Genomic DNA, 18,459 nt, shown 5'->3' on the forward strand with positions numbered 1-18,459 from the left:
AAAATAAATGGAGAAATAATTTGAATGTAAAATTAAAATATATATTATATAAACATAAGACTAGGAATACTACTATAATGTCTAATAACTAAGATACATAGTTAACTAGTACACCCATACTGACATGCCATGCCCCCAAATATAAATTGCCAAAAGACAGGAATAATTTTCAAAAATATTCAAAAACTTTAGATTACCACATGAAGGGGGCAGCTAGGTGGCACAGTAGATAGAGCACTGGCCCTGAATTGAAGAACACCTGAGTTCAAATCTGGCCTCAGACACTTAAAACTTACTAGCTGTGTGATCCTGGGAAAGTCACTTAACCTCAATTGCCTCACCCCCCCAAAAAATTAAATGAAAACATTCTCCAAACCACTATCAATATCTAAATTAAAGCAACTCTGTGTTTTCATCTCATACTCTACAAATTGGCAGATAACAATAAATGGGAAATCAGTGTCAGGAGTGTAATACATTAATCATTATTGCTATAGATGTCCAAATATTCTAAGTATCAATATGGATTATGAAAGAAAAATAACTAAATTGCCCTTGCCCTTTGACCCAGTGACCTCACTATTAAGTATATACCAAAAAAAAGCTTAAAAATAGAAACAAAAGTCCAATATATACCAAAATAATAGCAGCACTCTTTAATTATAGGAAAGAACTGGAAACAAAAAGAGTATTCATTGATTGGAGAATGGCTAAAAAAAACTAAGTGTCACAGTGGATAAGGCACCAGGTCTGGAGCAAGGAAGAGTCATCTTCTTGAGTTCAAATCCAGCCTCAGACACTTACTAGCTGTGTGACTCTGGGCAAGTCACTTAATCCTGTTTGCCCCATTTTGCTCATCTGTAAAATGAGCTGGAGAAGGAAATGGCAAACTGCTACAGTATTTGGGGAGTGGGGAACATAGGTGGGGCCACAGAGTCAGACACAACTGAAAACAATTGAATAACAAAATAAAACTATAATATACAAATGTTGTGGGAAAGTAATGTATAGAAAGGAATTATGAATATGAGGAACTCAGAAAAAATTGGGAATCTTTTTAATGAATTGACCCAGAGTGAAATAAGCAGAATCAAAGAACAATATACACAGAGTACAACAATGTAAATGCACAGTTATGTAAAAGAAGCCAAATTCTGATTAAGTGAAAAAAATTACTGATAGTCCTGGAGAACAAATATTACCTTTTTCTTTACAAGAGAAAAATGGGGGGTTACTAGAACTACTCAACTGCTTACTAGACTACTAAAACAGATTTGACATATTGTCAGTATCATTACTGTATTTGCTGTATTTACTATATTTACCGATTTTGCTTAATTTCCTTCATTACAAGGATACTCGATATGGTGGGAGCAAAGGAGGGATTTTTCTTTTCTTTTCTACAGATGACAATATTTTTTTAAATAAATTAATTAGATGTATTTTTAAAAGTAATTTTTATCTGAAATAGTCAGAGCCTCTTTGGAGATTCCTTCCAGTTTCATGGTGAATATGGCAGAAAATTCTTAGTATCATGAAGTCAATGAATCATCTAATCATTTCTAATTGAATTATTGGTATTCTTAACATGTAACCTTTGTACAACAAATAATGAATTGATATCGAACTATTGAATAAACTGAGTCACAGCCATTTTAACATACTTCATAGGCATGATATGGAAAAATCTTAAGGATCTTGCAGGTAAATGGCTAGATAGCTCAGTGGTTCTCCCCAGAAAAGCAAAAATAGTATTCGGGGAAATCTGTTGAGCTGGTAGAGTTGGTTTCATTGTATGCCCAAAGGCCAGCAGAAACATAATTATTTCATGTGAAACTTAGTCTTCTCACAATGTTGCACTCACAATGGGCAAAATAATTATTATTTACTGTATATAACTCTTTAAAGCTACAAAGAACCTATTTGACATTTTTTAAGGAGACCAAACAAGTTTGTCAGTTAGAAAACACTGAAGAGTATCCAGAGGACAGTAAGATTGACATTGAGAGTCCTCAAGTTTATACTACATGTCATTAAAGAAGAAAACTTTGGGTATGTGTTATAGCCATCTTGAATTATTTGAAAGACTGTCAAACAAAAAAGAGAATGGATTTGTTCTTCTTGCCCCTAGAGGGCAGAGCAAGGATCAGTGGGTGAAAGTTACAGAGAAACATATTTAGGATTTAAGTAAGGATGAAATTTCCTATAACAGAGAAAGCTGACTCTCAAAATGGCTCTTCACCCCTTCTCTTGAGGTCTTCAAGCAAAAGATGTATGACCATTTATTGGATGAGTTTTAGAAGAAATACTTATTTTGATTTAAAAACTAAAAACACAACACAACATTGAACTTAATGGCCTCTGAAGGCCCTTCCAACTGAGATTCTGTGACTATGAATTAATAAAAGTGAAATTTCCTTATTACATGATATTTTAAAAGTTAGTACAATAAAATTATTACATTATTGGAGTCCAAGTTTATTTGAGAAACACAAAGGACAAGAATTATTTTTAAAACCTACAAGCAATATGACCTCCCATAAAAGGGAAAAACATTTAAGAAGAAAAGGAACTTATAGGGAACTTGGTGTGAGAGCCAATCCAAATAATGCTATTGGTGACAGTCTCAAGACCTGTTTTGTTCAGCATTTTTTATCACTGACAAAGGCAAGCTCATCAACTTTTCAGATGATCCAAGTAACACATTGAACAAAAAGAATACAAAAAGATCACTGAACAGTTGCAATGACTGATCTCATTAAATTTAATTTAATAGGCATATTAAATGCAAAGTCCTATGTGTGTTCTTTACAAAATCATCTGTAAAAGTATGGGATGATAGATTTATAGCTGGGCAAAATATCATGATAAAAATATAAGGCATGGAAGTCTTAATGGCCTGCAGTCTCTAGAATAGTAAATAAATTGATATGGTGTCCCCCAAAAGCTAATATGAATTTGTCACATCATTAGCTGTATAATATCTGAAAAAAGTGGTACTCATATGGAAGAACAAACAGTCAAGAATATCAAGGGAACTAATGAAAAAAAAAATACACAGGAAGGCAGGCTAGCCCTACCCAATCAGAAGCTATACTATAAAGTGGCAGTCATCAAAACTATTTGGTACTGGCTAAGAAATAGAGTGGTAGGGGCCAGCTAGGTGGCACAGTGGGTAGAGCACCAGCCCTGTATTCAGGAGGACCTGAGTTCAAATCCAGCCTCAGACACTTAACACTTACTAGCTGTGTGACCCTTGGCAAGTCACTTAACCCCAACTGCCTCACTTAGAAAATAATAATAATAAATAGAGTGGTGGATCAAGTAATAGGTTAGGCACAGGAGACACAGTAGTAAATGACTATAGTAATCTACTGTTTGATAAACCCAAAGACTCCAGCTTCTGGGATAGGAACTCAATATTTGACAAAAACTGCTGGGAAAACTGGAAGATAGTATGGCAGATACATAGACCAACATCTTACACTGTATACCAAAATAAGGTCAAAATGGGTACAAGATTTAGACATAAAGAGTGATACCATAGATAAATTAGGAGAAGGAGTAGTTTACCTCTCAGATCTATGGAGAGGGATACAATTTATGTCCAAACAAAAGATAGAGAATATTATGAAATGTAAGATGGATGACTTTTATTACATTAAATTAAAAAGGTTTTGTAAAATAGAAGCAATGCAGGCAAAATTAGAAGGGAGGCAGAAAACTGGGAAACAATCTTTACAGCCAATATTTCTGATAAAGGCCTCATTTCTAAAATATATAGGGAACAAAACAAATTTATAAGAATGTAAGTTATTCCCCAATTGAGAAATGGCCAAAGGATATGAACAGGCAGTTTTCTGATGAAGAAATCAAAGCTATCTATTGCCACATGAAAAAATGCTCTAAATCACTATTGATTAGAGAAATGCAAATTAATACAACTCTGAGGTACCACCCGACACCTATCAGATTGGCTAATATGACAAAAAAGGAAAATAATAAATGTTGGAGAAGTTGTGGAAAAATTGGAACACTAATGCATTGTTGGTGGAGCTGTGAACTGATCCAACCATTCTGGAAAACAATTTGGAACTATGCCCAAAGGACTATGGGACTGTTCATATTCCTTAACCCAGTGGTGCCACTCCCTAGGTCTGTATTCCAAAGAAATCATAGAGGAGGGGAAGGACCCACATGCACAAGAATATTTATAGCAGCTCTCTTTGTGGTGGCAAAGAATTGGAAATCGAGGGAATGCCCTTCAATTGGGGAATGGCTGAACAAATTGTGGCATATGAATGTAATGGAATACTATTGTGCTATAAAAAATGATGAGCAGGAGGAGTTCAGAGAAACCTGAAAGGACTTACATGAACAGATGCTGACTGAAGGAGCAGAACCAGAACATTGTACACAGTAACAGCAACATTGTGTGATAAACAATGGTGATAGGTTTGGTTCTTCTCAGCAATGCAATGATCCAAAACAATTTCAAAGAAAACATCCAGAAAAAAAGAACTGTGGATTATGAAAGCAAATTGAACCATACTGTTTCTACTATTGGGCCAGGGTTTTTTCCCCTTCTTTTTTGAAGTTTTTTCATTGTGCTCTGATTCTTCTTTCACAATATGACTAATGCAGAAATATGTTTAATGTGATTGAACATACATAAACAATATCGGATTGCCTTCTGTCTTGGGGAGGAGGGAGGGAAGGGAGGGTGGGAGAAAAATTTGGAACTAAAAATCCTATGAGAACAAATGTTGAAAATTATTCTTACATGTAACGGGAAAATAAGAAAATAATTTTATTAAAGAAGAAGAAGAAGAAATAATGTCACTAAAGAAGCCAAAATCACTTGTACATTAACAAATACATGTAGAAAAAAAATCTATACTGGTGGCAATTGAATTTTAAAGTCATTCAAGGATAATTTTCATAATGCCTCAAAAAAAAAGGGAAGATTCCAAAAGAACAGAAAATGTTACAGATGGCACTTATACTAGAAAAAAAGGCCATTGAGAACAAAGATATCAGCAACTACCAATCCATATGCCCATTTTCTTATCTTTATAAAATCTTTACAGGATCAGTTTATATAGGCATCAAAGCCAGCCTTCAGAGAAATATGAGAAGGGAACAGACTGGCTCTCATCAGTGATTTTAAACAGACCACATCTTTACAATCATGCCAGTAACTCCAAGTTATAGAAAATATCTAAGATACTGCTGCATCCAGTGTTTGTTCATTTTTTTTAAGCATTTGACTTGGTAGAACTAAATGCTATTTTAAAGACTCTCTTCATCTATAACATCTTCTATGACTATGTAAAAATAATATAATGTTCATGGAGAGATTTAACTATGGAAAGAACTTTGTTCGATGATCTACAGAGCATTAATAAGAGAAGGAATAAAACAGAAACATCTGGTTGCCAAAGGCGTTAGCCACTGTGATAGGGGATATTTCACATAATATCCTACAGAATGAAACCTTTCCAAATCTTTTTTTTTTTTTTTTGGTGAGGCGACTGGGGTGAAGTGACTAGCCCAGGGTCACACAGCTAGTAAGTGTCAAGTGTCTGTGGCCGGATTTGAACTCAGGTCCTCCTGAATCCAGGGCCACTGCTCTATCCACTGCACCACCTAGCTGCCCCAACCTTTCCAAATCTTAACATTTACAGATCACAAGACCCAAAAGCTTTGAGCCCTAGAATGCTACAGAGCTCTATTTCATGAATGCCACAATTTTTAATGGAAATTGGTTAACCAATCACATTGAAAAATTAAAGTGGATGAAAAATTCATATTGTCTAAATTGTGACAGGTAGCTAGAGAGCAGGCTCATTTGCATTAGTCCTTAAAGAACTGGATCTAGGAGGCGGCTAGGTGGCATAGTGGATAAAGCACTGGCCCTAGAGTCAGGAGGACCTGAGTTCAAATCCGGCCTCAGACACTTGACACTTACTAGCTGTGTGACCCTGGGCAAGTCATTTAACCCCACATTGCCCCACAAAAAAATTTTAAAAAATTTAAAAATAAAAAGAACTGGATCTTAAAATAAATAAAAAGAGAAGAAATATCTAGCTACCCCCAAAGGGCAGAAATAGAAGTTGTAAGTGGAAGTCACCAAGATATCACCCCAAAATGGAATACGCTTCTGCAGCTGGCTGTGGGTTTCCTATTCAGGATGGTATGGGGGATTCCCATTGAAGTATATGTGGAACCAGATCACCTATAAAGTCCCTTCCAACTCTGTTTCTGGGTGATTTGGTGCTAGACTTCCTATACTGACATAACCTCATTAGCAGCTACAGAGTAATAGCAAGCACTTGTATAGAACTTTAACTTTGCAAAGTACTTTACAAATAGTATCTGTTGTGTAGTTTATGCAGTTCTTTTCATCAGTTTTCCAAGAAGAGCTCACTACTGTGAAAGCCATTATGGTCATCCTATAAATCTTCAAATCATGATCTTGAGTGGATCGAAATCATATCACCAAAAGGCAATGTTAGGTGTAAATATTTCAGCATGTTGCCACTTATGCATGATAAATGACATATGAAATGTCATGTATGAATAGAATATGAGATATACTAGTCATGTGGTGAGAATGGCAGATGATGGGTAGATAGCCAGAATGCTACACCAGTACCCAGAGAGATCAAATAAACAATCAAGTAAGCTTACCACAGTAACTAGCATTTATATAATGCTTGAAGGTTTGCAAAAAGCTTTATAAATATCATCTCATTTTATCCTCACAACAACTCTGTGAGGGAGGGAGGGAGTTGTTCTTGTTATCCCAATTTTACAGATGAGAAAATTATAGCTGACAGGGGTTAAAGTTACTTGCTCAGGGTCACATCTCTACTAATTGCCTAATCTGGATTTTAACTCAGTTCTTCCTGACTCCTTGTCTAGCACTCTATCTACTATGTCACCTATTTGCCTAAACATAATGATTAGATTTGTCTATGGAGACATTTATGGCAAGTCAGACAAGAATCAAACAAGATAAGAAGGCAAGAGGTTGTTATCTGCAGGAGTCTCCATCCTGATGAGATCCATCATAACATCCAAATACAATACAATAGAAAGACCTCATAATCTTTTATTGTCTCCTGAAGGCTTCATCATAACATAACTATGCTTTGTCTAAGAACTAGGAGAAATCTCACAGTATTCTTCAATGACCACATTAGCAGTACTAGATAGATCACATAGTCTAATTATAAATCTGAATGGCAGGGTGAACCTGGTCCTGAGGAAACATGTAAGGCACTTCAGTGAGAGCTCTGGGCTTTGAACTATATGTTTCTGTATTCTATTCACCTCCTAGGCATAAACTGTAATAAACAAAATTATATTAAGTTTTCATGATGTGTTACAACATGTCAACATACAGGGACAGACCCAAATGTGTTTTTTTGGCAAAAAGGGTAGCACATACTTGTCTAATGAGACACATGCAACTGAGTCACTGCTTGCCCACTCACATCTAAACCCCAGTTTTCAAAAAGATATGGTATTGGAAGTTCTGGCTAGGAGAATTTATTTGAGGTGCATAACTCAATATTTGCCTTGATTACTAAGTAATACAGGATTGCCAAAATGGCAGAATAAAGAAAAGCTTTTATATATGGACATTTCTTTCTCTCTTAATTATTATCACACATTTAGAACAAAAAGTTCTATAATTTGACCCAAAATATTTTGGTATTGCAAATTCCCAGTCCTACTCTTGTAGTGCTGAGTACAAGTTATTAGAACAAATGGATAGTAATATTAACATGACCAGTGATTTCACTTGGAGGGAGCTCCAATGTGAGTAAACTCCTTCTACTAATGCAAGTCAACACCTTTGCTGCAAGTCTTAGAGAGTTGCCTAGGGCACAAAGAGAATAAGAATAAGGTCAGACTGCTAGTATGTGGATCACATCAGGGTATATACTCCCTCTACCTTTGCAGATTACAACCTCATGCCTTCTCATCTTGTTCGATTCTTGTCTAAGCCTTTCCATAAATTCTCCATAGACAAATGTACTTATATGCTTAGGGAGAACTTAAACCCAGTTTTTCCTATTTTAGAGGTGAACTTTCTAACCAGTATGTCATGCTGCTTCATAGTACAGAGTACAAGAACTAGGAGATAGTAGGTGCTTAATAATTGTATCTTGATTACTTACTGTTGCTTTATCCCCACCTTTATTAATGTTGTAAAAATAAAGACCCCCACAGTAACACACACACACACATACACACATGAGTGTGCATCATAAAGCCACAAAGTTCTTATTTTGACTATTTATTTTGAATGTCCATCAGTCATTCAGTCAGAATGACTGGCTCATTCTTTGTGGTAGTTCACTTTACTTTCAACTATCCCTTCTTGCTTTCTCAGTTTCACTACTTAGTGTGAAGTCAAAATTTTAGGTGAGGTGGACATTAGACTAAAATCAATACTATATAATTTTCATGGTAGAGATTGGAACCTGAAAGTTTTTTTATGCCAAAAAGTCAGGTTGACCTATATGTTGGGTTTACATATGCCTAACAATGAACTATAAATCTTGACTTGCCTGCTTTTTTTTTTGCCCCAGGGGCTTGTGAGTATGGTGGGAACTAGGATACAGGAGCATCTGTAGCACCAGAAAACCAGATGTGTGGAACAGTTCTTCCTGCAGACCCAGACCAGTCCTGGTCCCAATACTCCAGAGATTTGAGTGGGCTCAATCAGATTGAAGACAGATGGGCTCATAGGTAGCAGGTTGGAAATGTGCAGAGAACATAGCCTCTCTGAGCTCACCTAAATGATGACCACTGAAGTCTCTCCATAATAAACCTTGACTCCAAAATGGAACTGTACTTCAGCACCTATGGTGTCATCTCTAGACCCAAATCTACTGAGACTAAAACTGTCACATCTGCTCCCACTAGAAGTCAAAAGGCAAGTGAATTATTTTTCATTCCCTAAGAAAAGTAAAGCAAATTACTATGGTCTGGACTAAACGGAAACATGGGGTCTCAGAATTGGAAGAGAGCTCAAAGTTCATCTAGTTTAATCAATACTGCCTATGAAGAAGAAATAACCTACTACATCTTTATAATTATTAGGTAGAGTTTTGTTTTAGATTGTGTTTTTTCCCTTCACATCAGGACTAAATTTCTGCAGTTTCTAGTTGTCACTCCTAATTCTAACCATGGGAGTCAATCAGAACAAGTTCTTATTTCTCTTTTGTAAGGAGAGCCCCTCCAATATTTGAATATAATACATCTTAAATAAAATATAATAAATAATCTTAAATAAAAGATAATAAATCTCCTAAAAATATCTTTTCTTCTTTTTTAAAGTTTAATTGAAATTCACAAACATTTCCAGATTACAACCACGAAAGCTCTCTTGTAAAAACATAAAACAGTTAGACAAACCTAACTATACTTTGACCTCATCTGAAGATGAATGCAAGTCTAGACCTGTAGCACTCCTTAGCCTCTCTATTTTGTATTTTTTCTTAATTAACAGAAATTTATTTTTTCTCCCTCCTCAGACCCCATTAGGGAATAAAAGAGAAATGAAAAACAAATTTCTTAAAAGAAATATGGATAGTTAAGCAAAACAAATTTCTTCAAAGTTGCATACATATATATTTATATATTATATATAGACATATATAGACATATAAGTACACACACACATATATAGATAGATATAGTTGTATATATCTATATGTGTGTATATGTATGTATAATATGTATATCTAAACTCTTTAGATACACTATCATATTCTTTCCCAATTCCAGAGTACTAATGATGAAATTTAGAAATACAGTCTGCACCCTTAATCCATCACTTTTCTGTAAGGAAATGGAGTGTATGTTTCATCATCAGTCCTCTGGAACTGGGGATAAATATGATAGGGTAGCTAGAGAAGCCTAATGAGTCAACTAAAAAAAAAGAAATTGAAACAATAGACAGCAAACCTGCAGCATATAAAATAAATCCACACAAATCATCAGAATTTCTATACGTCTCAATAAAACCTAGAATGAAGAAAGAAAAAGAAAAATTCCATTTGAAATAACTATAGAATGTATAAAATACTTGAGAGACTACATACTAAAATACACACAGTAACCATATAAATATAACTATAAATCTGTTTATAGAAACAAAAACAGGCCTAAATAATTGGGAAAATATTAATTGCTCATGGGTAGGATGAGCCAATATAATAAAAATAACATTACAATCTAAATTTATTTACTTATCCAATGTCTTATCAAATATTTTCTTTTCCAAACTCCTCTATTTCCTTCTTCTAATCCTTGTTATAGAATAGTTTCCAGTTCTGTGGAGATCTTGTTCACCTTCCTCTATACATACGCCAGCTCACTGATGTACTTTTTAAAATTTATTGTACAGATCCTGATGTCACTTGAAGAAAATAGAGTTCAGGACTATCATTTCCCTGACCCTGGACACTATGGTTCTTGGGTTATATGTGCAGAATACATTAAATTAGTTGACTGCTTTATCACCTTGAAGGCCCCTCACTCTCACTTCTTTATTTCCTGAAACACCCATCTAGCCACACTTGTAAAGTTTAATTTTTTAATCCAAGTATAGAATTTTAACCTTTTTCCAATTTCATTTAGCCCATTGTTCCAGTCCAAAACCCAAAAGAGAATTTTGATTTCCTTATCCCACATGTTGGTTATCTCTTCCAACTTTATGCCATTGTCAAATTTGATTTGCCTTCATTAATGCCATTGATTTTAAAAAGTTGGAAAAAGCTAAGAATGCTTCTCAGGAGTACTCCAATAGGGACCTCTCTTAAAGCTGACACTGACCTATTAATGACCACTCCTTGTGTCCTGTCATCCAAATAGTTCTGAATCCATTATAACTTGCCTTTGCAAATAGAATAAGAGATTTTCTCAAATGTTTTGCTGAAATCCATGAATACTATGTCTATTGGATTTTTCTGACTGCTTACCTAAGGACTATATCAGTCAGTCAACAAGCATTTATTTGCATTTATTATGTTCCAAACAGGTGCAACCAGAAGACACGGTGCATACAATGCCTCACATGAAGTCAAAAAGATTCATCTTCCTGAGATCAATTTGGCCTCAGACACTTAACAGTTGTGTAACCCTGGGCAAGTGACTTAATCATTTCTGCCTCAGTTCCTCATCTGTGAAATGAGCAGGAGAAGGAAATGGCAAACAACTCCAGTAACTTTGCCAAGAAAACCCCAAAATTAGGTCACAAAGAGTCAGACATGATTGAACTATGAGAATGTTCCTGATACTGTATTAAACACAAGAGATACAAAGAAAGATAAAATGTAGTTTAAAAAAAAGAAAGTAAGATTATCCATGAGATCATAGATTTAGAGCTAATAGCTATGGACCATAGGGACCACAAGTCTAATGTCCCCTCCCCATTTATAGATGAGGCAAGGGAATCTCAAAGAGATTATAGATGAGTTGCCCAAGGTTGTCTGCCACTGAGACTAATTCTTTTCACTACACCATACTACCTCCGGTCTGGGAGCACCTACTCTTGATGAAGTCAATTGGCAATTAGCTATCACCATTTACTTTTTGTAAATGCTCAGAAACTATTTTATTAATAATATATCCTAGAGTTCTGCCAGAAATCAAATCAAGTTCACTGGCCTATAGTTTGCAGATTTTACTCCCTTCAAAAACTAGGATAACATTTGCCCAGATTCAGTATTTTGTTAATGCTATTTGGTAATTTTTTTAAAGATCTTCAACACTGGGGGCAGCTAGGTGGCGCAGTGGATAGAGCACCAGCCCTGGAGTCAGGAGGACCTGAGTTCAAATCCAGCCTCAGACACTTGACACTTACTAGCTGTGTGACCCTGGGCAAGTCACTTAACCCCCATTCATTGCCTCACTAAAAAAAAAAAAAAAAAAAAAAAGATCTTCAACACTGAATCTTCACATGTGACAGTTCTTTCAGTACCCTGGGACCTTATTTGTCCAGGCCGGACATACTAAATTCATTGCGAGCATATAGATGCCATCTTACTATGTCTTCATATGTCTTGAGCTTCTACTTCCTATTAATCATTTTTTCTTCTATCTATCTCAACCCAAAATTCCTTTTCCTTGGCAGAGAAAACAGAAGCCAGGTAGGATTTGATTAATTCTGCTTCCTTTCCATTGTTTGTTATTATCGTCTCATCCATAAGGAACAGTTCTTCTACCACTTTGATCTTTTCCCTAACATAACTAGAAGACCTCTTTTCATTTGTCCTTAAGATCCATGTTCAGTTTCAGCTCATTTTTATCTTTAGCACTCTAATGCCATTCTTACAAAGCCATGCACTCTTCTATTTATTATTACTTATCCTTACTTCCATTTTCCAAACATTTCTTTTAAAAATCTAAATTGATAAAGATTTCCATTCATTATTCAACCATCTATTATGCAAAGGGATGGTGCCTAGATCCCCACCAGCTCTCTACCTTATATTCATTGTAACAATAAACCAGTAAGATGGTCCATGGAGCTATTATGTATGATCACAGTAATTTTTCACATCACCATAAATGAACATGACATTGCCATGACAAACATGGCAATGAAGAATCAAGAAGGTTGCAGTCCTGACCCATCGTTTGGCCGGCCACTCTTTCTGCATGAAAATTGTCTAAGAAGTTCTCCATTAAAACCAAAATGCATTATAATCTAAGATTCATGAGGCATGACAAAATGAGGAAATTGAACTCATAAAGTGTTCCTTTAAAGTGCAAAGCTCAAGTTAAACTGGATAGTCATTAAACTAGTATGAAAGTTAATCAAGGTGAGGAGTTAACTATTCTGATACAAAAGTCTAAGATATTCTTTATTAGGAGACAAGAGTCACAAAAGAAGAGTAGCTAGTTCTAGTTTAGATGAGAACTATACATGTTTTTAAGCATAAGCATGTGTACTATATCAATATTCATAGAAATTCTAAAATCTTATTCACTCTTCATTATAGAACTGAGGGGAAAAATCTGTTTAGTAGCACCATTTTATATTGGAAAGAAAACTGGCCTAAGGATCAGAAGATCTTGAGACCCTATTCTCTCCTTTCTAAGAACTAACTGTGTGACTTTGGGTGAGTCTCAAATTCTCTAAGTCTATATCCTTAGCTAGAGGAATGAACTTAGTGTAATGCCAACCTCAGAGTTCATGTCAGGATAAAACGAGACAATGAAAATACTTTGAAAAATAAGAAGTAATATAAAAACACAATCCATTCTTCACATAGGTATTGTGTTTTAAAGGCAGTATGACATAGGGATAAAGAGTTGGACAGTAATACGGCCTACCTCTGACACATACTAGCTGTGTGGACCATGAACAAGTTGCTTAATTTCTTAGTGCCCAAGACAACCCTTTAAAACCACAAGTTGTTGATCTGAAAAGGGAGGGACTTTCCACACTGACTGTCCCATTGTTAATGAAATGACAGGTTCAGACGAAGGGGAAAAAATGCCTTACCAAAGGTCACATAGTACTAGAGCCAAAACTAGAATCCAAATCTGCTGAGTCTCTCTCAGTCCAATACTTTTTCCATGATGTCAATTATAGAAAAATATGATAAAACATTAGTCTCACTAGTATTTCCATTCATCCTGTTCTTAAAAGTTCCAACCTGGCTCCCCACCTCAATCCAGTCTCTATAAAACTCCTCTGAGTGGAATTCTTCTGCAGTTCCTATTGGATCATCACTTTTTTCTTCTATTATCATTCTTTCTCTGAGATTGAGAAACATTGATTCCCCCTTTTTCATTTACAATTTAGTAGCAAATGTGTGATTTCAGCCTCTCTAGACTTGCCTTACAGAGAATAAATACTCTGAACAGGTGGAAATTTTCTCTCTAGGCATACTATAAAAAATAGTTTATTTTTTCTAAACATAAATTCTATAAATACAAATCAATAATAATATTTCATCAAAAAGAAGTTTGAAGTTTGATGTATAAATGAAAATTTCTGCCTCTTCACTTACCTCTTCCTAAAGGAACAGCTTTAATGCAAACACTGGATAATTTTAAATAGGATACATATGGTGAGTGAACAAATAAATGATTTCTTTAGGACATGACACCTTAATCACAGATGTAAGCTGTATAAGGGCAAGGACTGTTTTTTCATATTTGTCTTTGTATTCCCCGTCCTTTGGATAGTCAATTAATCAACAAAAGTTAGATTGACAACAAGTATTTAATAACTCAGATGTGCCAGGCACTATGCTAAGTACAGGGAATGCAAGAACTCATTAGATTGCCCCTTTAGGACAGGGATTGTCACAATGCCTAGCATATAATGAGCACTTAATCAATGTTTATTGACTGACTAACACACTAAAAATGAAACAATTCCTGCCCTCAAAGAGTTGACATTCTATCAGGAGAGACAACATATATGTATATACAGAATGCAGGAATAAATACAGTTAAATATGAGGCAGGCAGAGCATTTGCAATTGGGAGGATCAAGAAAGGCATTTTGTAGTAGTCAATGTTTGAAGGTAGAGGTATAGTTGAAATAGATTCCACTCATAGCATAAGTCCAGTGCAAAAAAAAAAGAGATGGAAGATAGGGTTCCATGCATGAGGCACAGACAGAAGGGCAGTTTGGCTACACTATAGGGCATTGCAAGGAAAGTAATCTATAAAAAGATAGGCTGGAGTTAACTTAACAAAAATCTTTAAAGGTCAAACTAAGGAGTTTACATTTTTTTTTTGGTGAGGAAATTGGGGCTAAGTGACTTGCCCAGGGTCACACAGCTAGTAAGTGTTAAGTGTCTGAGGCTGGATTTGAACTCAGGTCCTCCTGACTCCAGGGCCAGTGCTCTATCCACTGTGCCACCTAGCTGCCCCTACATTTTATCTTAAAAGCAACAGAAAGCCACTGGAGTTTATTGACTTAGAGAGTAACATATTCAGAATGATACTTAAGAAAAATAACTTTGTCAACTGTGTGGAGAAGAGACTGGAGATTCATGGAAGCCAATTTGGACCCAAGGAAGAGCATATCAAAATAATAAGTGAACTTGAGTAACTAAAGAAGTCTTCTGCCTTGTTGTATTGGCCACTGAAACTGGAAGTCATTCTTTCCCATATCTCCTCTTGTTGGAATTCTATTCATTCTCTAGAGACCAGCTGAAGTGTCACTTCTTCTTATAGTCTTCCCTGATCTTCCTAGAAGGAAGTACTCTCTCACTTTTCAGCTCTTTCTCTCATGAAGTTCTACTTGTGCCATTCATATGGTATATTTATTTCACCAATATGGGTGTGTCTACCTCATGTCCTTGACTAGATTGTAAGATTCATGATGACAGGGACCATACCATATTCATCCTAGCGACTCCCAACACCTAGAAGAATTTCAAAATGTTTGTTGAAAAAAATAGAAAGAAAAAGCAAACTGATTTAGAAAGGAAAGTGTGTTTTCTTTGTCTCATCATTTTCTGGAAGGAAGAAGCCATGTGAGGGAGAAATATATCAACATTTTCCTCATCCCTCACTTCCAGGGATTTGCGATGAGGGGTACATGACCAGACTAGTAGTTAGCTTTGAATATTCAGAAGAGTTCAAGTCAGCCCTTTTGTTCATTTCCAGTAATGACTAATATCAATCACTCTTAGACCTGTATGTGGTTCCTCCTCTTGTGCAGCCAACTGAGCATTGAACTTTATAATGACCTTACATGGTTTGTGCATACAGTAGTGGATAAATTGTACTTTAGAATTTGCACAGCTGGTTATATGGTTAACTGTAGTCAATTCCCTAAGTCCTCGTTTGATTTTGGAATGTATCTGTTCACTTAAAGCAAACTGTAATATGCTTTCTTGGATTGTGTATATGTGCCAGGGGAATTTGCTCAGCAAAACTGGGCTCCCACAAACAAAACAGTTCCTCCCGGAGAGATTGTAGAAGACATTTGGGCTTTATTTGACTACAATCTTAAATGCACATGATGTTATAATGACTATTTTTAAAGGGCAGAAGAGAAGCTTAACCCAATGAACAAAAGAATAGGAAAAATAAAGAAAATATTGGGCTGGCAAAAGGAAGACCAAAGTTAAAATACTTATTCATGATACAAAGTGAACTCAATCAATGTAACTTGAATTACTCTAAAATTATAATCCAAATAAGTCCCTTAAGATAATTAGGTCACAAAAATATAGGAATAATCATACATATACATGCACACTTATATACATAAAATCAAGTCATAAAAGAATATATTTGGATAAAAAATAAAGAGAGATATGAGCAATTTTTATAGAATTTCAAGCCCCCAAAAGAAAATTTATGTCATTGTTATTTATGTTCTCACTATCTTGTTATAATATTACTTTCACAACCTACATTCTTCATTTATGACAAGACTTTCTCACTCACTACTTTCTTGGAGGTGTGTGTGAGGAGTGTACGGGGAGGTGGGAAATCCTTCCTTCCTTTTAAGAAAAAGAAAAGCAACTGTGATTTTTGAATAAAATAAAATAAATCAGTCTAGCGTCCCATAGTCCTTGCTTCCAGGAGGGCTCAAGGCTACTGCTGCTGTTTTCACAACTCTGTGTTCCAATAGAAACTATTCTCTGTAGCTTATTTTCCTCTCAGAGTCTGGGCTCCTCTTACTTCCCTTGGGCTTCCAAGGTTTTGCTTTTAAAGAAAGTGCTGTGCTGCACCACATTTATTTATTTACTTCTTGGGGCAGCCATAACTTGATGAAGCTTAATAGGAAAACAGTTTAGTAGCAAAAATAGACAACATTAAGTGAGGAAATAAATCATCTATAATTCAGAAAACATTGACATCCTGTTGTTTAAGAAGACATCCATAAACCAGGAAAGCTTCCCCCAAAAAGAAACAAAGTCGACTTCTGAGCCAGACTGACTCATAGATTATCTGCAAATTGACTTCTTGAGACTTTTTTTTAATCATAGTCAAATCTACATCCATGTGCAGGACTGGACAGTTAAAGGAGGGGGATCAATTGTTGTCTATGTAATCTTTTTCTAGGCACTGGAGATTGCTTCCCCAACCAAACCCAAAATATTTAGCCTATTCTATTATCATGGTTCATATTTTACCATTAGAGATTTATTTCTTTGGGTCTAAAATGAAGGAGACAATTTGGTGTCCTGGTAGAAAGATCACTAATCCTAGATCCAAGAAGATGTGAATTCAATTCTGACCTCAGGCACTTGCTAGCTGTTGTGACCCTGGACTGTGACTTCACTTAACCTGTCAGCCTGTTTCCCTTCCTGGTTAAATGGGAATAACCAACAGCATCTATCTCCCAGGGTTGTTGGGATCAAATTAGATCAGCTTTGTAAAGTACAACTTAATACAGTACCTGGCATATACTATGCACTTCTTAAAATGCAAATATTCTTGAGGTATTTACTTTATGATATTACATATGGATTAAGGTATAAAACTTTAAAACCAATCACAGTTCAGTGGAAAAATAGCTGGCTTTGGAGCCAGAGAATCTATGTTCAAATTCCTACCCTATGACTTGCCTTAAGCAAGTTAATTACTCCCCTGAGTCTGTTTCACCTCTTTAAAATGGGGGCATTGGACTAGATCACCTCTAACATCCCTTTTAGCTCAAGGTCTATGATATTATGACAAATAATTGTAAATACCAAGACAAGAACCTAAGAAAGAGGGAGAAAAAGGAGAGAGGAGTATGGAAAGAGGTGGAAGAGTAACAAAGACAAACTCTATCTACTTCATGGTTTTTACATTGGCCCCTCATCCCTGGCCAAAGATCTATGTCTATTCTTGGCTATGTCTCAGTAATCAGTGGTAAGTCATGGCTTTTTTTTTTTTTTGCTGGGACTAAATCAAGTTTTAAAATAATGTATTTGGATGGAAACAATAGGGAGATCAATTATTCTTAATACAGTCCTCAAACACAGTACACATTTAACAAATGTTGAATTTGAACATTTGAATGTTTGAAATGTTTGAATTTGAACTGAACTATTAGCCTTCCATTGAACAGACTATCTAGCTCAAAGACAGGAGATACCAATAGAATAACAACAACAAAAATCATCTCCATTCTGTCTGTGATAGAGATCACAGTGAGATATGAATAAATGGCAAAATAATTATCTGGTTATGCTCTGAATTCTTAAAAGCTGCTAGAAAGTCATAATAGGAAGTAGAGATGGGTTGGGATGAGATTTTAGCAAGATCCTTGATGGGCTATTGTAAATCAAGCCATAATACACAAAGCAATTGCTGTAATATTTAATGATTAACAGAGTGGCTTACTAGATAAAACACAGGATTTGGAGTCAAAAGACAGGTTCAAATTCCAGCTCTACTTATTACTGCCTATATAATATTTTTCTCAGTCTTCTCATTTGCAAAATGAGGATAATATCTACAAGG

The sequence above is a fragment of the Dromiciops gliroides genome, chromosome 3 (assembly GCF_019393635.1).
Source record: "Dromiciops gliroides isolate mDroGli1 chromosome 3, mDroGli1.pri, whole genome shotgun sequence".
NCBI classification, from domain to species: domain Eukaryota; kingdom Metazoa; phylum Chordata; class Mammalia; order Microbiotheria; family Microbiotheriidae; genus Dromiciops; species Dromiciops gliroides.